This window comes from Macaca mulatta, chromosome 5 (genome assembly GCF_049350105.2).
Source record: "Macaca mulatta isolate MMU2019108-1 chromosome 5, T2T-MMU8v2.0, whole genome shotgun sequence".
NCBI classification, from domain to species: Eukaryota; Metazoa; Chordata; class Mammalia; order Primates; family Cercopithecidae; genus Macaca; species Macaca mulatta.
Window position 1 is genome coordinate 124,908,913 of NC_133410.1, and position 11,180 is coordinate 124,920,092.

Consider the following 11,180-nt stretch of genomic DNA (forward strand, 5'->3'; position numbering starts at 1 on the left):
AGATTTGTTACATTGTTGTAACCAAAATTCAGAAAGTAATATGGACACTGAAGTCCAGGATGAGGAGGTCTCAGAATTGAGGAACTTACTGGGAAGTGGAGCAAGGGTCCCTTTTATTAGGCATTAGCGAAGAGACTGGCGGCCTTGTGCTCCTGCTCTAGGGAACTGTGGAATTTGAACTTGAGAGTGATGATACAGGGTATCTGACAGAAGAAATTTCTAAGCAGCAAAGCATTCAGAAGTTCTTTAGATGCATCTAACAGTGTATGCTTATTTGCATGAGTATGGAAATGATATAAAATTTGAACTTATATTTAAAAGGGAAGCAGAGCATACACATTTGGAAAATTTCCAGCCTGGCCAGCCAAGCGGTAGAAAAGAAAACTCATTTTCTAGGGAGGAATTCAAGAAGGCTGCAGAAATTTGCATAAGTAAAGAACGGCCAAGTGCTAATATCTAAAACAATGAGGGAAAGTCCCCCAAGGCATTTCAGAGACCTTTGCAGAAGCTCCTCCCAACACATTTCCTGAGGCCTAGAAGGACAAATGGTTTTATGGGACAGACTAGGACCCTGCTGCCCTGCACGGCCTCAGGACACTGCTCCCTGTACTCCAGTTGCTCCAGCTCCAGCCATGACTCAAAAGGGTCCAGGTACAGCTTGATTCACTGCTCCACAGGATGCAAGCCATAAGCCTTGGTGGCTTCCCCATGGTGTTAAGACTGCAGATGTGAAGAGTGCAAGAGCTGGTGCTTGGAAGCCTCTGACTAGATTTCATAGGATGTATGGAAAAGCCTGGGTGTCCAGGCAGAAGCCTGCTGCAGGGCAAAGCCCTCATAAAGAACCTCTACTAGGGTAGTTGCAGAGGGGAAATGTAGAGTTGGAGCCTCCGCACAAAGTTCCCATTAAGACACTGCCTAGTGGAGTTTTGAGAAGGGATCCACCATCTTTCAGACTCCATAATGGTAGATACATTGACAGCTTTCACCCATCACCTGGAAAAGCTGCAGGAACTCAACTCTAGCCCATGAGAACAGCCATGGATCGTGAACCCTGAGAAACCACATGAGCAAAGCTGCCCAAGACTTTGGGAACTGCCCAAGGCTGTGGGAGCTCATCTCCTGCATCAGCATGACCTGGATGTGAGATACAAAGTTAAAGAAGATTATTTTGAAACTTTAAGGTTTAATGACTGCCCTGCTGGGTTTTAGAACTTCATGGGGCCTTTAACCCCTTGGTTTGGTCCAATTTCTCCCACTTGGAATGGGTGTATTTTATCAATGCCTGTATTCTCATTGTATTTAGGAAGTAACTAACTTGCTTTTGATTATACAGCTCATAGGGAGAAGGGACTTGCCTTGTCTCAGATTAAACTTTGAACTTAGATTTTTGGGTTGATGCTGAAATGAATTAAGAAATTAGGGGACTGTTGGGAAGACATGAATGTGTTTGAAATGTGAATACATGAGATTTTGGAGAACCAGCAGTGGAATGCTATGGTTTTACTGTGTCCCCACCCAAATCTCATCTTGAATTGTAATAATCCTCATGTTTCAATGGCAGGACCAGGTGGAGATAATTGAATCATGGGGGCAGTTTCCCCTATACTGTTCTCCTGATAGTAAGTGAGTTCTCATGAGATCTGATAGTTTTAAGGGGCTTCCCCATTCATTCACACTCATTCTCTCTCCTGCCATCCTGTAAAGAGGTGCCTTCCACCAAGATTATAAGTTTCCTGAGGCCTCCCCAGAGATGTGGAACTGTGAGTCAATTAAATCTCTCTTCTTTATAAATACCCAGTCTCAGGCATTTCTTCACAGAAGTGTGAGCACAGACTAATACAGGATCCCACTCCTTGCACCAGAGTGCCCTGGATGTGGGACAAGGAGCCAAATGAGATTATTTGGAAGCTTTAAGATTTAATGACTGCCCTTCTGGACTTGCACAGGGCCTGTAGCTCCTTTCTTTTGGCTGATTTATCCCTTTTGGAATGGAAGTATTTACCCAGTGCTTGTGCCCCGTTTGTATCTTGGAAGTAATTAATTTGTTTTTGATTTTACAGGTTCATGGGCAGAAGTTACTTGCTTTGTCTCTGATGAAAGTTTGGGCTGTGGGCTTTTGAGTTAACGCTGGAGTGAGTTAAGACTTTGGGGGACTGTTGGAAAGGCATTATTGTATTTTGAAATACGAGAAGAACATGAGATTTGGGAAGGGCCAGGGGTAGGATGATATGGTTTGGATCTGTGTCTGCATCCAAATCTCCTGTCAAACTGTAACCACCAATGTTGGAAGTGGGGCCTGGTGGGAGGTGATTGGATCATGGGGATGGATCCTTCATGAATGGTTTACCCCATTCCTTTGGTACTGTTCTCCTGACAGAGTTCTCACTACATCTGGTTGTTTAAAAGTGTGTAGCACCTTCCCCTTACATCTCTCTCAGTTCTTATCCTGCCATGTAGGACGCCTGCTCCCGCTTTGCCTTCTGCCATGAGTAAAAGCTCTCTGAGGCCTCCCCAGAAACAGATGCTGTCATGCTTCTTATATAGCCTGTGGAATCATGAGCCAATTAAACCTCTTTTCTTTATAAATTACCCAGACTCAGGAATTTCTTTATAGCCATGCAAGAACAGACTAATACAAGGCCATAATAAGTCTTATGTCTCACAACTGTTACAAGTTGTCTTAAAGGACTCAGACTTAATTTCTTACACATTTTAGTTTTTTAAACAATGCATTTTTAATGTTTTGATGTAAGTGCTCCAAGATGATACAATTCAAATATAATTTCTAGCCAAAATAAATATCACAAGAGTTCATTTTTAGAGATATATTTATTCACATATGCCGTTAATCACCATTCTCTGGTAAGTAGAGCACTTGGATTCTTAAAAAAAAGTCACAATAAAATTTTGCTTTAATCATAAGCTGAACATATTTTTGGACCATATTTCATTAGAATTAGATTTACTCTTGGCTAAATCTTTGTTGTGTCCTTTCAAATCTGAGACTGCATGAATTAGAAGGCTGGAAAATCAATAAGACTGTTTTGGTGTCAGCATAAACACTTGATGGCATTCCCAAGAAGGGTCACACCTTGCTGAAAGAGATGAAAATAAAAATTCCCAGAGCCATTCATCCGTTTAGGGTCTATTATCCAGTCAAATAAATGAGCTACTCTTATTTCATAAAAAATAACTTGTTTTTATTATTTGTGTTGTAAGAAGAGAAAACTGCCAAAAGCCAAATGAATGCTGTAACACACCTTACCCAAATCTGGTATTTAAATTCTTTGGAATGCACAGCCAATATTTATAGTATTAGGTCAGCCAAAAAATACTTCATGTGTAGAGATAAGATTACAGATATTGACTTGAATTAATGGTATCCATTAAAATATCTGTTTGGCTTTGTGATTGTTGTCTCTGATCTACAAAAGTATTTTTATATTTCCTTTCTAACTGCAATTTTGACATAAATAAATTATTTTATGATAATAAATCATGTTGTTATAGCCTTAATGTCTAATAAAATATTTAAACTTTATAAAATGCTTTCTGAAAAATAAAGATGATAGCATTTAATAGTATCTTATTTGTTTAACTTGGAAAAACAATGGCAACAACAGAAACACTTTACAAAATAAGAGATCAGTTTACTTTTCCACTGAAGCTCTTACTATCTAAAATACAAAGATAAACTGGCATAAGGTCAAATCACAGAAGAAAAATAAAATGAAAGAATAAGTGAAATGGACATTTCCCCATTATCCTCTTTTAAAGGCTATTTTCATTTTGACATAGTATCTCATTCCATGACACACTGATTCAATTGACTTTATGCAATCCAAATATCATTTGAGACTCTCCCTTTTTCATAAATATTTGCAAAAAAATTTTCTTTTGAGAATAAGTGAACTCATAACTTGACAGTTGTAAGTCAGATCATTATTTTTTATTAAAACAAAAAACTTTTTGCAATTTAATTTAAAATTTCTTCACCAATAACTGGAAAACACATAGTTAGTTTAAATAGATTATTAGCTGTCTTTCTTGAGCAACTCTTACAGTTCCTCCTAAAGGAAAGCTTAATCATATGTAAGCCCTGTTGGCAAAATAGCATGTAGTACCAGGGAAAACACATTAGCGAAAACATTTGTCAGAGGTTACATTCTGTGGTTACTTAGGAAAAGTGGCACATCCAACAATAGTTATATTTTAAAGATGGGATTTCTACTCTTTGTGTTAAAAATATGCTAACTCAAAACAAATGTGGTGTTATCTCATTCACGCATGCTTTTTTTGAGGTAAAATACACATAAAATTTACCATTTTTGCAATTTTAAAGTGTACAATTCAATGGCATCAGATACATTCACAACATTGTGGAACCATCACCACCATGTAATTCCATGTTTAAAAGGTCTGTATTGCAGGCATATGAAGATAATTTAAAAATGAAAATAAAATCATGATTTCTACATTCAGTCTTTATTCAGCCCTCACATCTGCTCTTCCTCTTTGAATAGACTTTTTAAACTTTGGAGCCACATTTTACTAATCTCTAAAATGTACATGAGTGTGCACATGTTCTGTGTGTATGTGTTTAAACTTTAAGGGATCTCCAAAGTCTAAGTTTATGTTTCTGAGAGAAGCCTGATATTAAGGTGATATATGACACATTAATTAAAGAAAAAGTCTAAAAGACAAATAGATTAATCAAGCTACAGAAGCAGTGTACCATTTGCATTTTTAAATTTTCCTACTTTTAACAACTAAATATGTTTAAACTAATTTAAATGAGACTTTTACTGAGAAAACATTGCTTAGCTTTGATAGCTAACTTCTCAATTATAATGCTTGCGGTGGTGGCATCTGAGGATTTCCATCCTGGCTTGCTAAGTACAGTTTTTAACTATAACAACCATAGACTTCAATTAAAAAAAAAAAAAAATCTATCAGTGATTTGTTTGTCATTTCTGTACAGCTTTTTTTCTTGTTTTTATTTAATGGATATTTTTGTGTTAATCTTCATATGTCATTAAGTTTTAAAGGTTTCTTGGCTCATTACCAGAAGCACAATATGGATGTTTGTTTCTTGCCTTGAAGCTATATTTTTAAATGTACCCTTTTTAAAAGTAAGTGTATCTTTTGAATTTCACTTCATGACTACCATATTTGATTTTGTAATTTACAAATTTTGGGGTTTTTTTTTTAGGTTCAATTATTTTGCTGAACCACACAAATGTTTTAGGCTCCCATTAACTTTTCAATGAGATTCTTAAATACATGGTCTCCTATAAATTTTATTATAACTTACCTTAATATTTTCAGCCACAAATGGACCCACTGACAATGTGCTTGAATATGGTAGCCATGTCAAAATTCCACAAAAGATTCTAAAATATTCTATCAATTTTTTACTTTCTCTGGTTCTAGACTGGTAATTAGTTGTTTAGTAACCAGTGCTTGTGAGCAGGCTGCACTTTTAGTAGAAATGTTTTACTCATTTCCTTGGTATCTCAGAAACATAGTCCTCAACCAGATCAAGAAAGTGGGCTCATGGACTCTTATTTAAGAATTCTCTGGTCTTTTAATGTTTTTTATTACCGAGAGGTGACAAACCTGGTAAAATTGTAAAATGGCTTATTGTATAACCAGTTAAGATGCCAGTAGGTCAAAATATTTCCTGCAAGCACAGGAAGTTGTTCTATAGCATTTATTGTTTATTTTTTTAAAGTCATCATATAACTTCTCATGTAAGCTAGTATACTTTCTAGAGGAAAAGGAAAAAACATATTCAAAATGATGGTAAGATAAAAGCTGTGAACCAGTATTGTTTGGGGATAACTCAAAAATATAGTTACCCCCACCTTCAACCCAGGGTCATTTGGTATGATCTCCTCCATAGAAAGAAAGCAAAGGACTGGGATGCATGAGGGTGAGCGAGAATAGCCTCCCCCACTATCATACCTAATCATCCACTTATAAAATTGTTATATTCTATTTCTGTTGTCCTAGAGTCATTATGTTCTTCTGTCCTGGTACCTAAGGAGAAATGCTTTCACCAGGGAATCCAGATGTTCCATTAAGAGAAGGTAAGAAAGTTCCCCTCTCATTCAAACCTTCTGTGATACTGACCCAATAGGTAGACAGAAGTTAATGTACTGTCTAAGGTGATTTATCTTGATTACTAAAAGGAAATTGAGCTGCTCCTCCATAATAGTGTCAAGAACAGCTATATCATCATACCACAAAGTGAAGAGAGTCTCTAACTGCATTCTAGTTTTTCCATGCTGAATAGTCATGGTCAACCTTCCGGGACAGGATCACAGAAAACTTGGACCCATGGGAATGAAGATTTGTATAACTCTCTACATAAAAATGTCCAACCAGCTGATATAACTATAGAGGTTAAGAACTAGAGTGAGTCGTACAAAAAGATTTTTTTTTGCCTAGGCCTAATGACTAGTTACATAAAAGCAACCATCTTTTACGTGTATTTGTCAATTTAATTGATCTCCTACCTTACCTGAGTCTTTCATTCAAATGAAACATCTGAGTCAATGTTAAAGACAAAATGGTGAAAAGATTGTGAAAGTTATTCTGTAATTGTCCCTCCACATTCATATTTCCACCTACTCTATCCTTCTACAAGCATGGAAAAGCTTACTTCTAGGTGATAACAACTGACATCTAAAAAGCCCCTAAATCACCTTCCAGGAGGGTTTGTCCAGTGGAAGGAACTGAAAGACGTTGAAGAACAGTTGGAGAGAGAAGTCACGGGATTTACCATCCTGGCTCACATGAATCTGTTTGGCTGTACTTTGACAGTGATTGCTCACCACATTTTAAAAAAATAGCCACAGCAATCAGATTTGATAAGCACTAGTTCCCCACGTCCTACCAGCCTAGGGGTGGTAAGGAATGACTGCTCTTGCTAGCACTGTACAATTCACTATCCTGTGTTAGGTTTCCTTAACCTTCTTTACTTTTATAAATAGCATTGTATTAAACTCTTCATTTATGCATTTTTAGTCACCATCTGCTTCATGTTAGAATTCTGACCAATCCTATAATGGACATTTGACAATGTTAGAATTGCTAAAGACCATTTAAAAAAAAATTATCTGTACTAATTATAATTTCTATTGTATATAGAATAACTGCTGCTGGTAAAGGTCAGAGAAGGTGGGATTTAATAAAGAAGTGAAAAAGAGAATTATTGATATAAGATAACTGAAAATTTGTCTTTTGTTTTATAGTTTTATCTATATTAACATTACATATATATATATACTGAGAAATTATTTCATGAATAATATTTCATAAAAATAAATTAGCTGGTTGAGAGTAAAGACTTGATACAGTTTAAGGTCATAAGTAAATTTATCTGCACATGATACAGTTTTTTTTTTGAAATAGGAATTAACAGAAAAGAGAGAAAAGACAATGCAAATTCAAAAGTGAAAAGACAAACTAGGTAGTGATATAGAAAGCTAGTGAACATGAAATTTCTTTGGGAAAAGTTGACAACCAACTTTTTATTACTATTAGAGACATATTCACTATAGATTATTTGTCCTATTGCATAATAAAATTAATCCATCTCCTCAAATATTTAGTAAAATCTGGTACACCAAGAAAAGGCTTGAATAATAGAATTAGGGGTAAAAATATGCAAAGCATTGACATAAATGATGGGTTACCCAACATTCATGCCTCTGCTTCAGTTAAAATGGCAAGGCTGGCACTGAAAAGATAATACAAGTCTTTTGCTATTTTCAGCCATGACAAAAGCTGCAGAGTGAAAGCAATGGAGATGAGAATGGCACAGAAAAAAAGCTACGTCCTGGAACTGCCCTCGGAAATGATTAAGATAAATTCCTTTTTGGCCTAATACACTAAGGAAAGGGGGAAATTGACATTCAGGTTACTTTTTAAATGAAATTTTTATTACATTCTTTAATACAAAGTTTTATAAGTCCGGGATTATGCATGTTCTTCAGTAAAATAAGCATCACATTTATAATACTTATGTTTAACATATTTTGAATGAATTAGATTCTATACGATAAGACAATTTTATTTCACCTACAGTCTTTTCACACACTCCTCCTGAATATAATCCCCAAAACACATGTTTTTCTTTCACTTTCTGGTTCCCCATTTTCTCTCCTTATTTGCTGTTTTATCCCCTTTGGTATGACAGGGCAAGTTTCAGGAGGTCAATGAAGATATAGGGAAGGTTTTCAGATGATTGGTTTCATGTAATTGGGTCATGTAGTAATCTATATTTGGTAGATTCAAAACTTCTTGAGCTTTCCCTTAGGTGGTGCTTATGTGGGTTTCCTAAAAAATTTGTTTGCTGTGCATTTCAGCAGTTCACACTGTCAAGTAAAAAATTTTCCTTCTGATTGGCCATTTTCTCCTACAACCCCTGGTTGGTCCTCTGTTTGCATATCCTGGACTCTTCAGGCATAACTATTGGACAGCGATGGCTCAGTCTAACTCCATTGTGCTAGGTTCACAGGAGAGTTATAGGCATCCTTACCCCATCAGTTTCTGCGGGTGTCAGCTATCCCTGCTCTGCTGCCCACAGTAGCGACTCTAGTCATTATTGCTCACCTTTGACTTGTGTAGTTGGAGCCAGTATCCCCTGAGTTCCACGACCTCAGAGCAAATCCTTTCAGTGTTTATTTTGAAGACCCTCAATTGGCTTGATACAGATAAAAACACTTCTTCTCATTCCCCATGAGTTAGAGTTGAGAAAGAAAATACAAGGCAAGCCATCACCTCTCTTTACAAACTTTAAAAACTTTTCTTGATTCCATAAATAATTCACATACACCTGGATCTACATATTCATATATACATATATGTATATGTAAATACATACACAAACATATGTGTATTCATTTACATACATCTTCAAAAGTAATAGTCTATTTAATCTCCTTAGTGATTACTTTTTATTTAAAAGCATGAAGATAATGGGCCAGGTGCCATGGTTCATGCCTATAATCCCAGCACTTTGGGAGGCCGAGGAGGGTGGATCACCTGAGGTTGGGAGTTCAAGACCAGCCTGACCAACATGGAAAAACCCCGTATTTACTAAAAATCAAAATTAGCCAGGCATGATGGTGTATCCCTGTAATCCCAGCTATTCGGAAGACTGAGGCAGGAAAATCGCTTGAACCCGGGAGGTGGAGGTTGCAGTGAGCCCAGATCACACCATTGCACTCCAGCCTTGGCAACAAGAGCAAAACTCCATCAAAAACAACAACAACAACAACAAAAACACAAACAAACAAAAAAACAAAGCATGTAGCACTGAGGTAATGATACGCTGTTTGTGAGAACACTCTTTAATATCTGTTTAGTATATCCTGCAGAGGTGATCTCTTATCTGTCTTTAGGATGCAGTACTACTTGAAACCAATAATTTATTATTTGCTTTCAGTTTGGGAGCTACAGTCCAAATCAAGAAAATAGAGTCTCCTTGTAAGTGCTTGTGCATGTTTAAAATATCGTAAACCTATGCACTGTTGGTAGTGTTAAAGAACGAACAACATTTTACATTGCAAATATATAGTTTTAATTTTAATTTTGAGAGATATAAATTTGTGTTATTTCTTTTTTCCATTTTACGTTTCACTTTTTTCACCCCAATTCTCTTATGATTTAAAATTCTCTCCTAAATTCTATTAGGATTCAATAATTTAGTACTTTCAGTGCTGATTTTCCCAGGGGAATTATATAACAAAACACAATTGAACCTTTTTAAAAATGCATCATTTTTTTTTTTTTTTAAAAAAACCTTTTACATTCCATGATATTAGGCAATTTGAAAATCTAGTCATAGAGAAAATTGTTGATAGGTATTCAGGGATTATAACAGGGGATCTGTCAAGTATAAAGACTTCCTCTGAAGACTAGAAAATATTTTTCCTGGATTTAGGCTAAAGAAGGGGCAAATGATAAAACAATGTTCCAGTTTAGGGCCTGTAGCCTGTGTGGTGAAAGACAGAGAAGTCCTGTGCCCTGCTTTTTATAGGCATCCAGTAAAGCTTATTAAAAAGTATCATGTATGGACTCAGTCACTCTGGGGTATACAGAGGTTCTTTGAGAGCTATTATCCTAGCACAATGAAAATTGCAGAATGATTCTGAGCTACAGCCTGGGAGGACTACAAAGAGTGGCTGAGCCCGAGTCTTTAGAGATAGTAGAGAAGAACACGCTCACATTTACAAATTGGAAACAAATAAACAGATGTAATGAGGCATCTCAACAAGTTGGTTGACATGCATGTAGACAAATGCTGTCAGGGCTACATATATTTCCTACTACTAGTATAATGGCCTCCCCACGTTTTCACTCAACTCTGGAAATCTTCACTTCCGAAAATGGAGATAAGTAGCACATGAACTAAGATGAACTTTTGCCTACCTTGATGAAAAGGTGATTCAAAATAAAAATTGACCTGAGTTCCCAAAAAATACATATGCACTAATGCATATCAGAGCTAAGACTGAAAACTGGAGTGTGTTTCTGTGTGTGTATAAGAGAACATACACCAAATGAATACAAGTATTTAGAAAATAACATTTGTATATTACAGATGTCATTTGGCTGTATAGTCAAGAAGATGAGTGGCAAACAAATCGTAAGTTCATATGGAATAATGAAAGAATAAAGTTAACATTTCATAAATAATTTAAATCTAATTTATTATACACAAACTATCTATCTTTGTTCCTTCATAGCACAGAGAATTTTTAAAACCTGCAGAGAATAGGGTGATGTTTTCCATTATCACTTTGAGTTAAATCTCACCACATGCAATGCCTTAGGTGTAATAAATTACTCAGTTCTGCAAACATTATTTATGCCACCAGGTGCCTTATAAATAATCAGTTTTCCATAATCCCTGGAATAATTAAATTACACGAACAATGTTGTGAAAACACATGCAGAAAAACTAAGCTCAGAAATACTTAAGTCGCTTATGGGAAAAAAAATGAATGATAGAAATGTTAAGTAATGAAATATTAAATGATTATTTTTAAAACATGATGGTTAATTTGCCTTTGCATGTAATTTGTACACTGTGCATATTGACTCCTAAGACCAACGCATCATTCCCCAATCCTCTCTAATTGCAAAACTGTCAGGCTCCTCACTTT